The 18,923-nt window shown below is 45.8% G+C and overlaps 1 pseudogene; it reads right to left on the reverse strand.

Annotated features, from left to right (window-relative positions):
- Positions 1-17,033: 17,033 nt before the first annotated feature.
- LOC123067411 (transcription factor MYB83-like) overlaps positions 17,034-18,923 on the reverse strand; it is a 3,506-nt pseudogene continuing 1,616 nt past the window's right edge.

Consider the following 18,923-nt stretch of genomic DNA (forward strand, 5'->3'; position numbering starts at 1 on the left):
TGATTCCAAAAGCCCATCAACATGGAGTTTCTTCATGCACTTTACACCGATATGACCTAAACGGCAGTGCCACAAATAAGTTGCACTATCATTATCAACTTTGCATCTTTTGGCTTCAATATTATGAACGTGTGTATCATCATGATCGAGATTCAACAAAAATAGACCACTCAGCAAGGGTGCCTGACCATAAAAGATATTACTCATATAAATAGAACAACCATTATTCTCTATTTAAATGAATAACCGTATCGCATCAAACAAGATCCAGATATAATGTTCGTGCTCAACGCTGGCACCAAATAACAATTATCAGGTCTAAAACTAATCTCGAAGGTAGATGTAGAGGTAGCGTGCCGATGGTGATCACATCGACCTTGGAACCATTTCCCACGCGCATCGTCACCTCGTCCTTAGCCAATCTTTGTTTAATTCGTAGCCCCTGGTTCGAGTTGCAAATATGAGCAACAAAACCAGTATAAAATACCCAGGCGCTACTACGAGCATTAGTAAGGTACACATCATGTATATCAAATGTAACTTTCACTTTGCCATCCTTCTTATCTGCCAAATACTTGGGGCGGTTCCGCTTCCAGTGACCAGTCCCTTTGCAGTAGAAGCACTCAGTTTCAGGCTTCGATCCAGACTTGGGTTTCTTCTCTTGAGGAGCAACTTTCTTGCTGTTCTTCTTGAAGTTCCCATTCTTAGATTTGCCCTTTTTCTTGAAACTAGTGGTCTTGTTGACCATCAACACTTGATGCTCCTTCTTGATTTCAACCTCCGCAGCTTTTAGCATCATGAAGAACTCGGGAATACTTTTGTTCATCCCTTGCATATTATAGTTCATCACGAAGCCTTTATAGCTTGGTGGCAGTGATTGAAGAACTCTGTCAATGACACTATCATCAGGAAGATTAACTCCCAGCTGAGTCGAGTGGTTATGGTACCTAGACATTCTGAGTATGTGTTCACTGACAGAACTATTTTGCAGCTATATAACTTGTTGGAGACTTCATATCTCTCAACTCGGGCATTTGCTTCAAATATTAACTTCAACTCTTGAAACATCTCATATGCTCCATGACGTTCATAACGTCTTTGAAGTCCCGATTCTAAGCCGTAGATCATGGCACACTGAACTATCGAGTAGTCATCAACACGCGTCTGCCAGGCATTCACAATGTCTATAGTTGCTAGCATGGGTGGTACACCTAACGGTGCTTCCAGGATGTAATTCTTCTGTGCAGCAATGAGAATAATCCTCAAGTTACGGACCCAGTCCGTGTAGTTCCTGCCATCATCTTTCAACTTAGCTTTCTCTAGGAACGCATTAGAATTAAAAGGAACGGTAGCACGGGCCATTGATCTACAATAACATAGACATGCAAAATCACTATCAGGACTAAGTTCATGATAAACTAAAGTTCAATTAATCATATTACTTAAGAACTCCCACTTAGATAGACATCCCTCTAGTCATCTAAATGATCATGTCATCCAAATCAACTAAACCATCCGATCATCACGTGAGATGGAGTAGTTTTCAATGGTGAACATCACTATGTTGATCATATCTACTATATGATTCACGTTCGACCTTTCGGTCTCAGTGTTCCGAGGCCATATCTGCATATGCTAGGCTCGTCAAGTTTAACATGAGTATTCTGCGTGTGCAAAACTGGCTTGCACCCGTTGTATGTGAACATAGAGCTTATCACACCCGATCATAACGTGGTGTCTCAGCACGAAGAACTTCCGCAACGGTGCATACTCGGGGAGAACACTTATACCTTAAAATTTAGTAAGGGATCATCTTATAATGCTACCGCCACACTAAGAAAAATAAGATGCATAAAAGATAAACATCACATGAAATCAAAATATGTGACATGATATGGTCATCATCATCTTGTGCTCATGATCTCCATCACCGAAGCATCATCATGATCTCCATCATCACCGGCGCGACACCTCGATCTCCATTGTAGCATCGTTGTCGTCTCGCCAACTATTGCTTCTACGACTATCGCTACCGCTTAGTGATAAAGTAAAACAATTACATGGCGGTTGCATTGCATACAATAAAGCGACAACTATATGGCTCCTACCAGTTGCCGATAACTCTGTTACAAAATGTGATCATCTCATACAACAATTTATATCACATCATGTCTTGACCATATCACATCACAGCAAGCCCTGCAAAAACAAGTTAGTCGTCCTCTACTTTGTTGTTGCAAATTTTACGTGGCTGCTACGGGCTTCTAGCAATAACCATTCTTACCTACGCATCAAAACCACAACGATTTTTCGTCAAGTGTGCTGTTTTAACCTTCAATAAGGACCGGCCGTAGTCAAACTCAATTTAACTAAAGTTGGAGAAACAGACACCTGCCAGCCACCTATGTGCAAAAGCACGTCGGTAAAACCAGTCTCATGAACGCGGTCATGTAATGTCGGTCCGGGCCGCTTCATCCAACAATACCGCAAAATCAAAGACATTGGTGGTAAGCAGTATGACTATTATCGGCCACAACTCTTTGTGTTCAACTCATGCATATAACATCTATGCATAGACCTGGCTCGGATGCCACTGTTGGGGAACGCGGTAATTTCAAAAAAAAAATCCTACGATCACGGAAGATCTATCTAGGTGATGCATAGCAACAAGAGGGGAGAGTTTGTCCATGTACCCTCGTAGACCGAAAGCGTAAGCATTTCAATAACGCAGTTGATGTAGTCGAACTTCTTCGCGATCCAACTGATCAAGTACCGAACATACGGCATCTCCGCGTTCAACACACGTTCAGCTCGATGACGTCCTTGATGCTCTTGATCCAGTTGAGGACGAGGGTGAGTTCCGCCAGTACGACAACGTGACAACAGTGATGATGACGTTACCGACGCAGGGCTTCGCCTAAGCACTACGATGGTATGATCGAGGTGTGTAACTATGGAGGGGGGGGGTACCGCACACGGTTAAGAGAAACTTGTGTGTTCTAGGGTGCCCCCTGCCCCCGTATATAAAGGAGGGAGGGGGAGACCGACCGGCCCTAGGGGTGCGCCCAAAGAGGAGGAGTCCTACTGGGACTTCCTAGTCCTAGTAGGATTCCACTTCAAGGAAGAGAAGGGGAAGGAAGGAGAGGGAGAGGGAGTAGGAAGGGGGGGCGCCGCCCCCTTCCCTTGTCCAATTCGGACTCAGGGAGGGGGCGACCATCCCTCCTGCGGCCCTCCTCTCTCTCCACTAAGGCCCATGGTGGCCCATTAGTTCCCCCGGGGGGTTCCAGTAACCCCTCCGGCACTCCGGTTTTACCCGAAACTTCCCGGAACACTTCTGATGTCCAAATAACATGGTCCAATATATCAGTCTTTATGTCTCGACCATTTCGAGACTCCTCGTCATGACCGTGATCTCATCCGGGACTCCGAACAAACGTCGGTCATCAAAAACACATAACTCATAATACATATCGTCATCGAACGTTAGCGTGCGGACCCTACGGGTTCGAGAACTAGGTAGACATGACCGAGACACATCTCCGGTCAATAACCAATAGCGGAACCCGGATGCTCATATTGGCTCCTACATATTCTACGGAGATCTTTATCGGTTAAATCGCATAACAACATATGTTGTTCCCTTTGTCATCGGTATGTTACTTGCCCGAGATTCGATCGTCGGTATCATCATACGTAGTTCAATCTCATTATCGGCAAGTCTCTTTACTCGTTCCATAATACTTCGGGCCTTAACTAACTCATTAGTCACAGTGCTTGCAAGGCTTATAGTGACGAGTATTACCAAGAGGGCCCAGAGACACCTCTCCGAAACACGGAGTGACAAATCCTAATCTCGATCTATGCCAACCCAACAAACACCTTCGGAGACACCTGTAGAGCATCTTTGTAATCACCCATTTACATTGTGACGTTTGATAGCACACAAGGTGTTCCTCCGGTATTCGAAAGTTGCATAATCTCATAGTCTGAGGAACATGTATAAGTCATGAAGAAAGTAGTAGCAATAAAACTGTAACAATCATAATGCTAAGCTAACGGATGGGTCATGTCCATCACATCATTCTCCTAATGGTGTGAACCCGTTCATCAAATGACAACACATGTCTATGGTTAGGAAACACAACCATCTTTGATTAACGAGCTAGTCAAGTAGAGGCATACTAGGGACACTTTGTTTGTCTATGTATTCACACATGTACTAAGTTTCCGGTTAATACAATTCTAGCATTAATAATAAACATTTATCATGAAATAAGGAAATAAATAATAATTTATTATTGCCTCTAGGGCATATTTCCTTGATGCGAGCCCACGCAGTCAGTCCGATATGCGGGCACATCCGGGCGTGCCCATATCAGCCGCAAATTTGGGTCGGATAATAGGAGTGCCGGTCAGTCCGGGCTTTTGGGCCAAAAAATGGGGCACCCGGTTGGGTGACGTTTTTTCATCCAGACACTAACCGGTTAGCGCATCCAAACGTTTGGGGTGGGTATGGGATGTCCGGTTGTACATACTCTTACCGGAACTCGCTATAGTTTCATTTTAAAGTTGCTTTTTTGTGGGTTCATTTTAAAGGTTGCTAATAAAGAAAATGATTCATTCTAAAGTATTTTTTTTTTCAGTTTTTAGGAACACTTTGTTTTGGGCTAAAATACTTTTAAATGCTTAGTATTAAATTTCTCCTACTTAAGTTTCTGTCGTCCACCTCGTCCTAAATCGAACATCCTTCCTTCCTTTTCGTCTTTTATTCACGTAGCAAGTAAAATTTATGTTTTTTGGTAAGACAATAAATTCTTACCAAGTAAGTGATTATCAAATAAAATATTTAGGTAGGTAAGAAAATATTTAGGTAGGTAAATCACGGGCATGATTTGCTAAATAATTGTTTAGACAATCACACTAATACGGAAGGCAATCATGGACTAATATACTACAAAATATTTCACCCGTTGCACTCCTACTTGAAAAGAATGTAAGGTTCTGTCGTCCACCTCGTCCTTCGTCCAACATCCTTCTTCCATTTTCATTTTTTATTAAGGTACCAAGTAAAATTTATATTTTTTTGGTAAGACAATAAATTCTTACCAAATAAGTGATCAACAAATAACTTCTAAATTTTATTTTGGTGCGTAAATCACGGGCATGATTGATAAATAATTATTTAGACATTGACGTACCAAGTAAAATTTATGTTTTTAAGGTAAGACAATAAATTCTTACCAAATAAATGATTCTCAAATAAAGTCCTAAATTTTATTTTGGTAGGTAAATCACGAGCATGATTTGATAAATAATTGTTTAGACAATCACACTAATATGAAAGGTAATCATGTGCTAACATATTATAGAATATTTACACCGGTTGCAAAGCACGTGTAATTATCGAATTTTTGTCAGAAAGAACTATGTAGGTTTTCAGATTGACAAAAAAGACCATGCTCATCGTATTGACAGAAAAGACCAGCTACGCCGTGGCGCCAGGCCCGGCAGCCAACACGTGGCACCTGCCACCACAACGCACGGCGGCAGCCTGTGCATTACAAGGAATCGGCCGAGCGAACGGAACGGATGGGCGCTGGTGGACCTTGTCGCCAAGCCCAATGGCGACAAGTACTGGGTGCTGCGCGCAATGCGACTTTGGATTACAGGGCTGTCTGTTAGTTGGTTCCGCGCATGCATGCATGAGAAGACATGCGTGAAACAGACGAGAGACGATTGTTTTTGGTAACCGCGCCTGATCATGCGGCGACGAGGACAACGATATACAAGTATTCCCTCCGTAAGAAAATACTTTTTAAAGAAATGTATAAAAATAAATGTATCTAGAACTAAAATACGTTTAGATACATCCATTCCTCCTCACAAGTATACCCAAACGAAGAGAGTACAAGCAAATCATTTTTGGCCACCACCAGCGCTTGCTGTGCGTGCCTCATGCATATGCATGCAGGCTTTGTCCCGCTAGTAGAATGGTGGTGCATGCGCATGTACTTGCTGTGCATGCGCACAGCAAACCAAAACCCTGCGGTCCAAAGTCGGGTCGTGCGGGCACCCTAGTACCTGCGTGTCTCCGTCCGCTCGGCTGATTCCCTGTGATGCACATAGTGCCGCCATGCGCTGTAGCGGCAGGACCTGCCGCCGTGGACTGTGGCGGCACATGCCACGTGTCACTTGTCAAGCTTGCCGTCACGGTGTAGCCGGTCTTTTTGTCAATACGATGAGCAGGTGGTCTTTTTTGTCAATCCGAAAACATATGTGGTCTTTTCGGACAAAAATTTGCAATTATCTAGTCAAATAAAAAAGATATACTTTAACAAACTGTGGTATTTTAGATACAGTGGTAGGCTTTTTTTCTTAAAAAATATGTATTGTGGTAACTTTGGGGTCCTGTAATATGTTGTGGTGACTTTGGAGTACTAAAATAGGAAAAGGTTCAAATTTTGATGTCGTTTGACGACGAACTCTTAGATTTGCCATGCGAAAACAGGTCATGTTGTTGTGTAAGATTTGTCATGTTTCAAAGTGAAAATTGCCATGTAATGGAAAAGGATATTTAAAAAATTGTCTTGCATTTGATTGGGATCCGATATACCTGCAGGTGTTAGAATTTTACCCTTAAAAACATGACGTCAATGTATATTGGGGTTCTAAAAATATTGCGGTAAGTTTTTTTTTTTGAAACTCACTCCATAACTTTATTTAAGTCTCCCAACTAGGGATTTCGTCTGAAATAACCTGCAGAATGCAGTCTGGTGGTTCACGTAACCACACGTTACACAAATTATTTGTCACGTCATGCCTAGCTAATCGATGTGCAGCCCCGTTCGCAGACCGTCGCGCCCACGAAATCTTCCACCGTTCCGTGGAGTTCAGTAGCTGCTTAATCTCCTCGATAATCGGTCCATGCAAAGAGAGATCCCTCTCCTGGCTCCTTAGCTTGCCAACAATCGCACAGCAATCCATCTCAATATGGAGGTTTTGTACGTTCAGTTGTGCTGCAAGTTGCGCAGCTCTCTTGCATGCGTACAGCTCTGCTCTTACCGGGTCGTTGCATCGAGGTAAAGCCTGGCAGGCTCCTCCCATGAAAGCTCCTTCCTGGTTCCTGAACACCACGCCGGCGCCTCCCATATCTCCTACTTTGGATATAGCCCCGTCCACGTTTACCTTTGTCCATCCATCATCCGGTGGTTGCCATCTCTCCTGTTGGCCCTGGTTTGCCTGCTTGCTCTTTCGTCCATGGATAGATTGCCACTCTTCCATTAAGTGACAAACCCTTCTCGCGATTGGTTCCGCTTCTTCAATCCTCTGTCCTTCTCTTGCGTTGTTACGAGCCAGCCACAATGCATACACTCCCTGGACCTGTACAACTCTTTCATCATCGGATGCCTCCGCAAACCAAGACAATAGCCACTTCGATAATGCATTCTGGGGGCTAACTGACTCCGGCGGGATCGCCACGAGTACCCCCATCTCCGATTGCATAATCTTCCAAAATTTCACTGAGTGAAAACAACCCCAAAACCTGTGGAAATTAGTCTCCTCCCTCCCACATGCAACACATCGCACTCCTTCCTTGATCTTCCTCCTATGAAGTTCCACTCCCACCGCTAGTCCATTCCGGATGAGCCGCCACATGTGAGTTTTGACCTTCCCCAGAGCAACGGTATCCCATCAGCACAACCAAGACTTGTGGTCCGCCACCGTAGATGATGTTTCCGGTCGACCCGCCTTAAGCCGTTTTTGAGCCATCCGCAAATGATATGCCGACCGCACCGTGAAGACACCATCCTTAGTGAAGTTCCAGGCCATATAATCATCCATCATCGCCCCCCCAATCGAGATTTGCATGATATCGGCCACATCATCAGGAGAGAACATCGAGTGCAGCTTTACTTGGTCCCAGGCGGTGCCTTGCGTGTCAAGGAGATCACTAACCCGGGTTATTCCATGAACATAGTCTTGGCCCAGTGGCCTTAAGCTTCCTTTCCGGGGGATCCAGTTATCATGGTGTATTTTCACACTAGCTCCATCCCCAATCCTCCATATGAGCCCATCCAATAGAAGGTTCATGCCATGTAAAATGCTTCTGAAAGTAAAAGAGCCTGCCTCTGGACAAGTTGCATTAAGGATGGACCCTTCAACAAAATACCGAGCCTTCAAAACCCTTGCACACAATGAGTTCGGTTCCTGCATCATCCTCCAAGCTTGCTTGGCGAGCATAGCTTGGTTAAACGCCTCCGGGTCTCAAAAGCCAAGGCCCCCCTCCTGTTTTCTCATGCACATCTTGTCCCAAGCGATCCAATGCACCTATTTTTGACCATTGGTTTCACCCCACCAGAAGTTTGAAGAGATAGATGACAGATTCCCGTACATTTTCTTTGTGAGTTGAAAACAACTCATGGTAAATGTTGGTGTTGATTGGAGGCCAGACTTGACAAGTACCTCCTTTGCAGTTTTGGACAACCCTTGTCCCTTCCATCCTCCCACTTTTCCTCTCGCACTCTCTTTAACATACTTGAAAGTTCCTTCCTTGGATCTTCCGACCACTGCCGGTAGTCCAAGATATCGCTCGCTCAGTGCCTCCACTGAAATGCCAATAATCTGCTGCACCTCCTGCTTCATCTCCTCTGTACTCCCCCTCCCATAGAAGATGGCAGATTTTGAAGGTTGACTCGCTGCCCTGATGCCACTTCATAGTCTTGTAAGATATTGCGGAGTGCTTCAAAATTTTCTCTTGATCCCTCCACGAAGATCACACTATCCTCAACAAAGAGGAGATGTGTAACAGTCGGTCCCCCACTCCCAAAAGAAACTCCTTTGATCTCTTTCTCTCTTTGTGCATTCTTGAGCAACGCTGAAAAGCCTTCAACACAGAAAAGAAAGAGATATGGGGAGAGGGGGTCTCCTTGTCACAGCCCTCGAGAGGAACTAAAGGTATGTGATAGCCCTCCATTCAACTTAACAGAAAAGGTGGCCGATTTAACACACCTCATGACCATCTCCGTCCAGTGACTAGAGAAGCCAAACTTCAATAACATTTGTTCCAAGAAGTCCCATTCCACTCTATCATATGCTTTCATCATATCGAGCTTGACAGCACACAATGGTTTCCTTCTCTTCCGCTTTCATATCGCATGCACACATTCATATGCCACCAATACATTGTCGGTTATCAACCTTCCCGGTACGAACACACTTTGTTCTTCCGAGATCATGAAAGGTAGAATCACCTTCAGCCGGTTAGCCAGTGCTTTCGCGACAATCTTATACAAAACATTGCACAAACCTATTGATCGAAATTGTGTTAGGAGCTCCGGTGAGCTAACCTTCGGGATCATCACTAGGACAGTATCATTAAACCCGTTGGGAGCTACATAACCAGATAGGAAGTCCCTCACCGCATTGCACACATCGCCCTTGACCAAGGACCAATGTTTTTGATAAAACATGGCCGGCAACCCGTCCGGACCAGGAGATTTGGTGGGTCCCATCTGGAAGAGCGCTCTCTCTATCTCCTCGTTAGTGAACGGCGCCCCAACTTGGCATTCATCTCCTCTGTAACACTCGCCTCAATATGTTGCAGAACTCTCTCCCCTTCCAGTGATCCCTCCGAAGCGAACAAGTTTGCATAGAACTCAGCCGCCATGTTCCTCATGCCCTCATCGTCAGTGCACTTTGATCCATCCTCCCTTTTCAGGCCTTTGATAGTATTCTTCCTCTTACGATGCAAAGCCCTGTTCTGGAAATATTTAGTATTTTGGTCCCCTTCCGTCAACCAATCGATCCTAGATCTTTGTTTGTAATATATCTCCTCCCTTTCATACAGCTCATGTAACTGGCCCTCGATGTCCTTAATCTCTTGTCCGTACCCCGTCCGGGCAGCACGTTCCTTGGCATCCACTAGTTGGGCTTTTAGGTGTCCTATTTGCTTTTTTATTGAGCCGAAGACCTGTTTGCTCCAAGTCTGCATGGCCCTCGACGTGAGCCAAAGCTGGCTGCATGTCGCTCCAATTGCACCAGCCTCCTGATTGGCCCGCTGGGCGTCAGCCCATGCACGCCCCACCATTTCCTCGTATCCTTCATGCCGAGCCCACGCCGCTTCATACCTGAAAGCACGCTGCCCGCCCAAATGCTTCGCAGCCAGTGCTGCCTGCACTTTGACAAGAATGGCCTGATGATCTGACTCCTCGGTCATAACATGAACTACCTCGACCGCCGGAAATAATTGTGCAAACTCCGCAGTATATGTGGCCCGGTCGAGTCTTACTTGAATATTTTCAGAGCCATCACGTCTGTTATCCCATGTATAAGGATAGCCCGAGAACCCAAGATCTGCTAGCCCGCAGTCGGACAAACAGTCTGCAAAGTTTGCCATTTGGTTCAAACATCTCGGGTTACCCCCAAGCTGTTCCTTCTGTAGTAGGGCTTCGTTAAAATCTCCTGCACAAAGCCACGGGAGGTTGTCTTGAGAGCGTAGGTATCGCAACACATCCCAAGTTTTCTTTCTTTTCTCCACACATGGATCCCCGTAGATTCTTGTGAATCTAAACGTGACTCCCTCTGCTACTATCTTGGCATCTATATAGTATTGGCACCAAGGCCTCACTGATACCTCGACATGATCCCTCCACCAAAGCGCCAGTCCTCCACTCTTGCCGTGACAGTTCACAGCAACCCCATTACTAAACCCCAGTCTCCATTTCACCCTCTCCATTGCACATGCCATTTTTTCGTCTCCGATAAGAACACCACCGCTGGGTTGTGTGACCTAACCAGGTCCCTTAACTCGCCTACTATCGGGTCCAACCCCAGTCCCCGACAGTTCCAGGCCAAGATGTTCATTGCTCCCGGCGGCCCTGCGCCCTAGCAGGGTTTGCCGATGACTCATTCTTCTCTTCAATGCGATCAAACACCGAAGATGTTTTCTGTCTTGTATCCTGGACGAAAATGTCATTGCCCTCTTGCCTTTCCAAGTCCCCCTTAGCTACCCAATATTGCTTTGGTCTCCTCTTCCTCTCTCCTTTTCCCTTGTATATATGGCTGCCGGGTGACCTCCTTTCCCCAGAATATCCTGGCCTGGGCTTCCTGACATAGTATCCTTGTCTGCGCTCTCTTCCCCTCTAATAACTTGACGAGCCTGCTCCATCATAATCCCACTATCCAAACTGTCTGTACCTTGACCTTAATTCTGTCTGCCTCTCCTGTTGTTGTTGTCGCAGTTCAGTGCGAAGATCTCGCTCTCTCCTCTTCTCCAGATCCTCTCGCAGGTATCTTTCCCTCCTATTGTCCATCCCCTGCCTTTGCTCCCCCGGACTAGCAATGCCCTCCTTGGCCGCCTTAGTCTCCCCACCAGTGTGAGAATTCTCATGGGTGCGTGACGCAGCTGGAGCAGCAAACTCATTTTGCAGATTACGCTTTGTTGGGAGATCCCTGACTGTTCCGGTCTTCCTCCTACTCCCCTATCCTTCACTAGAACGAACACTGCCAACGCTGTTCGCAGTGGTCGCTGGACCGCGGTGAGATCCCTCTTTTGGCCCCCATGATCTTCCTAGCGATGCCCTTAACCACTCACCCCACTGTTGATCTGGATCCACAGCCGGAACACAGCCTTGGTCACCGTGAACAAGCCTCCCACATTCGAAGCAAAAGTGTGGAATTTTCTCATATTTGAAGTCAAACCAGGTTGTTTCCGGATCTTCTTCAGTTTTCTTCAGGAAAAATCCTCTTACAAGTGGCTCAAACAGAGACAACTTGACTCTGAAACGCAGCTCCGCACCCTTTGCGCACCCATCCTCTTCCACATCAACCTGAACAATCTTACCTAGCCAGTTCCCCAGTGCTTCCCCAAACGCCTTTGATCGCTTGTCTAGTGGTAGATCTTCAACACGCACCCATACGTCCACACTGTCAAACTTCATCTCTGATGGCCTGGTTACACCATCATAATCCTTGATCGCCAACGTATCCCACGCCTTCGCCATGGACTTCCCTAACGCGTTCTTGTTCATCAGCCTGGGTGAAAAAGCCTTTCCTATCGCCGACCACTTCGCCGGCCGGTTCCGCTCCTGATCCGCTTCCTTGAAGACGAATCCCTTGGCTTCCTTCTCCGTCAGCTCTAGGCTTCCTAGCCTAGCCATCAGTCCCCGGGACACAACCGCGTTACTGCTCTGGGAGCCCAGTGGCGTCCTCAGCGCTGGCTCATGTGCCTCCTTCTGCTTCTCCGCCTGCGGCGTTGCTACTAGTTTCCCAGCGTTCGATCTTGCTGCCGCCATCTCCTCTTGTCCGGCCTCCTTACTCCTCGACCTCCCCTTGTCCTCCTTGTTCCTCTCCGCCATGACTTTCTCACCGGCGAGAGGGATGTACACCGGCGCAGTCACGATCGGGGACGCCGTCGCCCCTTCCCGAGCCGCCGCAATCCTCACCACCACCGTTCGTAAAACCCTAACCCTAGCTTCCGAGCCGTGTTTTACGTACGAGGTGGACCCGTGTTTGCCATCAAATAGAATTGTTTGTTGAAGAGGGTATACCCGTGCGTCCCCGTGTTTATCTTGGTTGGCCTTCCGGTGTTTCATAACTATAAAAAAACAAATTTAGCTTGGTTGGTCTTCCGGTGTTTCAGAATTGTCAAAATAACCGGAAGGTCGGGTGGGATAGTGACTTTCTACCACACCCATAAACTATGTAGCACAAATACTGGCGGCGCCGATTAATAAAGCTTCAGATCCTTCCCCAATGAGACGATCCGCTTTTGGGGTGGATTTGAAAACCAGACTGTTCAAGCAAGGATGATGCGGTGGCGACGACATCCTCGTGGTGGACCTGTGTCCTCGGGCTTCGCTGTTGCGACAGCGTTTGCTCCAGCGCCGGCGTGGAGCTTGGGAGGTAGTCCAGGAGCGGATGCAGATTGTGGTCTGCATCAACGACATCTGGAAGATGGTGGATCTGGATTCGTGGTTTATAGCGTGCAGGTATGGTTTTCTCCTCCAACGTCTCAGTTGGGCGGGGGTGCCAGATCTAGAGTTTGATGACGTGTCCAGGGTGTTGCTCCGGTCTGATTCGTTCAACGGCAATGGCTTCGCCTTTATTGGCGAGCCACCTTGGAGGTCCGCAAAGCTGCATATCAGCGATGGAGCCGCGTCGAGCTCAGGTGTGAAGGTGATCCGTCATTTTCTCCTTTGGTGGCTGCTATGGCGATGCCAGAGGCAGGTGGCGGATGTTGGTGTCAAGCTCAAAGGATTCTTCAGTCTTGTTTGTAATTTTACTTCTTGGTTGATGTTCCTGTGTGCAAAGGCTAGCGTTCTGCTGTCTTTTCAGTTTTGTCATGTCGGTACGTGACTTGTACTACGGTCGTTATGATATAAATAAGACACGTATTACCATGATTTTTTTTACTGACTGCATATATTAGCCCCAAGGAATTAATAGAACAAAGATCCATTCACAAGGCTAACATTTTGCATTGATATAAATACTAATTTGTCCTGCTTTGCTTTGTAGTAGATTTTGCATACCACCAGCTCTCCCTCCTCGTTCTCTTCGTCACCGAGGTGATACTATTGCATTACCCGCTTGGTTTTCTCTCGCTTCTCGACGTACCCAGTGTATAGAACCAAGATCTTTCTCCAGCCTGTCTGCACGGGTGTATTACTGCTTCCTCTCAACTAGGAAGATGTTTGACCCCCAAGTCCAAGGTTTGTAGCAAGAAGCAATTTTTTCTCAAAGTGGGTGACCTTAAGGCTTGTCGAACCAGAAGTTTCCTAAGCAGCCATCTGTACCTGCATGAACAAATACAAGCTGCCATGGCCCCCAAAAAAACTAGTAAGATTGTTGGTCTTGCTAGCCTTGCTCGCCACAAGGCTTAATCGTAAGAATTAAAAGCAAGAATTGATTGATTGCAAGGAAAAGAATTAAAAGCAAGAATTGTAAAGAGTGTTGGTTGATTATGGAAGCAATAGGAAGAAGAATGGACCATGATCCATAGGTCCTCTAGTGGTTTATATAAAAATAATAGCAAGGTGTTGTGAACAAATTACAGTTTTGCATCGATTAAGTTACATTTTTTATCAATATGTTTATACATGGCATAATTGTTGGGCCCGTGGGACAGGGGGTACCCAGGCCCGTCTTCCTGCAGCCCAATGCGCGACGCGTATCAAGGGCCCAACAGATGGCCCACCAGTAAGCTTCACGAGCAAGACGCCCCGCGAGGCCCTTGCCTCGCGAGGCATACGTCATCAGGCGCCCCATGCATATTGGAGGCATCACCGGGAGCCTCGCGAGGCCCTCCCACGAGGCGGACTCCCGAGGCCCGCCTCACGGGGGCAAGCAAGTGAGGGGCTGCTCAGCCCGGTCCCGCGGCCTGCGCCTTCACGTGGGTGACGCGTGAGACGACGAACAATGCCAGAGGCCGTGCCTGTAGGCGCGGATGAGGAGGCTTTCCTCTTTCATGCTAAGGGAGCAAGGCTAGCCACCAATTCCCAAAGCAATCCCCAAAGGTTGCTTGAGCGGTGCAAGAGGACCAAGACGATGGGCGCGCAGGACGGAGGTCACCACCGAGCCCATAGGCGCGTCATGGACGATAGCTTTGCAGGCGAAGACCTCTTTTCGTCAGGATAGACTGCGCCTCTGTCCCCCTTCAAAATTGTCGTTGTGTGGTAACCCTACCCGCCAAGGTTTTCGGGGGAAGAGGACCAAGGCGTGTATAAAAGAGGGGCTGGGAGCTGTCGTAGAGGAGGTCAACCATTCTGGCTCTCCAGCCCTTGTACTCTTGTCTCCGCCACCACATCAATCCACAAACCAAGCAGGAGTAGGGTTTTACACCGCAAGGTGGCCCAAACCTGGGTAACTGCCATGTCTTCAGCTGCTCCCGCTACCTTGCGCTCGCGTTAGCCTCGCCGTAGTTGGTAGCAGAATAGAGTAGGGACGTAGGAGCAAGCGAATACAGAGTTCGAACCTCTCGGGTCCCCGAAGCCCCGATTTAGACAATAACTGCATATGAACATCATGTCCAAACAACTATAAAACGTTATCCAACTACATCTATAACTAATATTCCACCCTTAGACCGCTATCCAACATGCATCTCAAAGTATAAACAACAAACAGAGTATTGCATTAAGTATGATGACAAGAACTAGATGATGCGAAGTAATACTTAATAACCGAGGTAACCCCCCGGGTGATAGTAAGGCCAATCAGTTGGATAACTGACTCGTGATGCCGGTTGTGGTGTACTTTGAACACATCCCCCACTTCATCGGGTTGTGAGAACATCATAACATGTGTATTCCATGACTATGTTTATTATCAAGATGAGAACCCATGCACAAGCACAGTGTTGTGAAAGTAAGACCTCATACACATGCCTATTTTTGTATCATTGTTTACATCCAAAAAGGTTTTACAGGTCCGGTTAAAAACTAAAATTTAATTCGAAAATTATAACTTTTTTGGCTCCTTGTCGTAGTGCACATCCTCTCATGGGATTCGATACACAGGGCCACTCTTTGGGAAAAGGTAAAGGAACCTTCTACTATTCAAACCTGGTCTCAAAGGGCACCCGTTGTCACACCTGCACAAGTCATAATCACGTGCAGCGATTAACAATCAAAGTGAAAATTATCATGCTTGTCGGAAGCAAGTAATTTTTACTTGTGCCTAACCTAAAAGGATGTCGAGATGGGTGTAGCATATGCCTTCTTTGACGGATATGGTTGGTATGAAACAATCAACCAGATGGTGAAATCTCGCCCTGTTGTCCCTAACTTTGGCTTCGAGGTTCTCCATTAGCTCCTTAACCTTGTGATCAAACCTCTAGCCAGGGGCAACAACGACCGACACCCGTGGCACTACACATTGGTTACTTCCATTATAGATCTGTTTAGTGCATTAAATTCATGCATGTAACAAAGATAATGCACGTTCCAGCTAAAATTGAAAAAACAAGCACAAAAAACCCAACAAAACAACCGAATTACCTCTAATGATTACAAGACCCCCATAAATACTCAAATACATCGCACGGATATTTACCTGGTTGGATACATTGATGGTTTATTTCTCCATGACAACTGCTTCGGCTGATGGCTTATTGCGATTTAGTCCCTTCACTTCACTCTTTCGAGCAAGATCCACAAAGAACCCAAGTAAGCAAGCTAGGTTGTCAGCCATGACAAGTTGATGCAGTGGATATAAATGTGGAGGCGATGCTTAATTTGCCCGTCTGGAAGATGGGTGGGTTTAGTCAGGTGTTTGCATGACAAGGGAAGCCACTTCTTGTGTGAATGGAGACATTGATTATTCTATTGCACTTCGCGACTGTTGCTCTTGATCCGTACACGATGACCTAGCACAGGATGGGTCACATGGCCGGCTGTGTTGGGGTGGTATTTTTCGAGTGTCGACTGGAGGGTGCTCGGCATAGGCTGTTTGCCGAGTACGCCGCAACCAACACTCTCCAACACATAGGCCACATTGCACCTTGTCGTGCACTGGTGTTTGCCAATCACCCGTAAGTAACAGTCAACAAACCGAGGTGGCACAGGGCTTCACCCTCTCAACTGAATGGCCGTCAAGGCACTTTATTATTATGGTGAGTACCTTGTCTCGACACTCATCGAAGGCTTTGTCGAGTGCCATGACACTCACACTCAACATATACCACCTTGTCGAAAGGGTGCATGTAGAGAAATCTTTGTCGAGTGTGACACTCGGTGACTCCTTTGGTCTATTGATTTCACCATTCATGGAGTATTTTGCATACTATGCAAATGTCATGTTTCCTATAGTACTCCGTGCATAATTCCGATCATCATCCTAGCTAAACACACAATAGCGCTGGATTGTAATGTTGGAAATGGAAATCCACATACTAAATCATTGTCCATAGGAACAACACAAGTACAACAAATTGTTCGATAAATTTTACTTTAAAAAGTACTAGAAATCCAGAAAAGATACATGCCACGCCACACAAACACAGACTTGTGTTCTTCGGGCAATAGTGCACAACATCAGCGAATTGAACAACAAAACCAAATGTTTAGAAATGTAAAATTGACAAAGTAATGGATAGGGTACTGGATCCAGAGGATGTACCGTCTTAGTTGAATCCAGTTAGGTTCGTCCTTGGACGTCAGGAAATCCCCGGGGGCCATCTAGACGACATTGATGTCGTCCGGATCATCGATGCCACCGATGCTTGTGCGGCCCGTCTCACTGCAGTAGTAGTTGCCACCAAGATCGAGACTCTTGAGTAACGGGAACAGGTTCATGTTCGAGCATGCATCCTGCCCCTGTAGGCACTGGCTAAACATTTGCTGAAATGTTGGCGGTGGTCCATAGTGCAGCATATTGTTGGGCGGGAAGGACGGGGAGGAGTCGTATCGCTGATGCATCTCACCGCCGTAGGTATTGAGTTTTGGTAGCAGCGAGCTCAAGTTCATGGTCGCTCCCTGGGATGATGATCCAGGTGCATTGCCTGGGTGGAGGTACGTACCCATCCCGGGTAGGCTGGAGAAGGCCAGCATTGTTGAGGCACTTGGAACAACCTGGCCGCCACTCCCGAGGCCGAGCGGCGGAGCGGATGACTGCAATGGTGATGCCGTGCTCTTATCACCCATGATTGTGCTGCGGATGTACTCCTCGAGGAGGGAGAACCGGCGCTTCCTGAACCGTCTCTTCGATGTCAGGCCCCGCTTTGTCGCGTACCAATGATTCTTGATGGAGTTCTCCGATCGACCGAAGAGGCGTCTTGCGATCTTTGACCAACTGTTCCCTAAGGTCTTGTGCTCCTCGATCAGCTTCCTGTCCTCCTCCTCGGTCCACGGGGCTTCATTCTGGAATATGATTATGTGAAGCAAAGTTAATTAATGCTTCCATATAATTGGAACAAACAAGTGTACTTGAATATCAAACTAGAAATATTAATTATTTCCATCCAAAAAAGGTTTTTGAACTGTTGGACAGGCTAGCCCAAAATTGACATCTAACTATTTTGAAAATTTTTTGACAATGAATAAACCAAAAACAATGGATGCAATTTGGCATGAGTATGATGCATAAAAAATTTCTATTCCAAAAAAAATGTTAACACAAAAATTCTTATAAAATTGCCAGGACTCTAAAGTGCCATCTAAAAAAACCTTAAACAAAATACTTAAAGTTGCATGGCCAAAAAATTGGGTTATCATAGTGATATACTAAAATAAAATACCATGTCAACACATATAGTCAGAAAAAACACCATGTCAATAAAATACTTAAAATGGTATGGCATGGTATTTTTAGTATTTCACAAACGTAGAATACCATATCAACACATATAGTCATAAAAAATATTTGTCATCTCAAACAATAAAGGTCAAGATTTCTTTTTCGTTTTCTAAAAACAAGCATGCTATTCATATAAGAAAACTTCTCTAAGGAATATTCATTATATGTAGCAATTAGCATGTTAGTCATATAAGATAGAACTTGCCATGAACATCTAGATAGTACTTTTAGCATGGACATGTTTGAAAGAGCCATTCTATGCAACTATAGGTTGCGAGAAAATAGAACAAAATGAAGTTGCCATGCTATGTAAAAAATATTGCCATGCTATGTACAAATCATGTGACATGCTATATACAAAGTATTTGCCATGCCCCGCATAGATAGAAGTCTGGTTTTACCCCCAGCTATCCGCATATCCAAAAAAATTACGTCAGTATGAAAGCAAGATGAATCATGTGCTACTGATTAAAGTTGCATCCTAAATAACATTTTAAAAATAGTTAACTGGTAAAATAACGTCATATTCAAATTCTACACATTTTTAATCAAATTCCATATATAATATGTTAATATTAGAGTTAGGGTTTAAAAGATATGGTTATTTTTAAGAAGTATTTATTCTAGAA

The sequence above is a fragment of the Triticum aestivum genome, chromosome 3B (genome assembly GCF_018294505.1).
Source record: "Triticum aestivum cultivar Chinese Spring chromosome 3B, IWGSC CS RefSeq v2.1, whole genome shotgun sequence".
In the NCBI taxonomy this organism is placed as follows: domain Eukaryota; kingdom Viridiplantae; phylum Streptophyta; class Magnoliopsida; order Poales; family Poaceae; genus Triticum; species Triticum aestivum.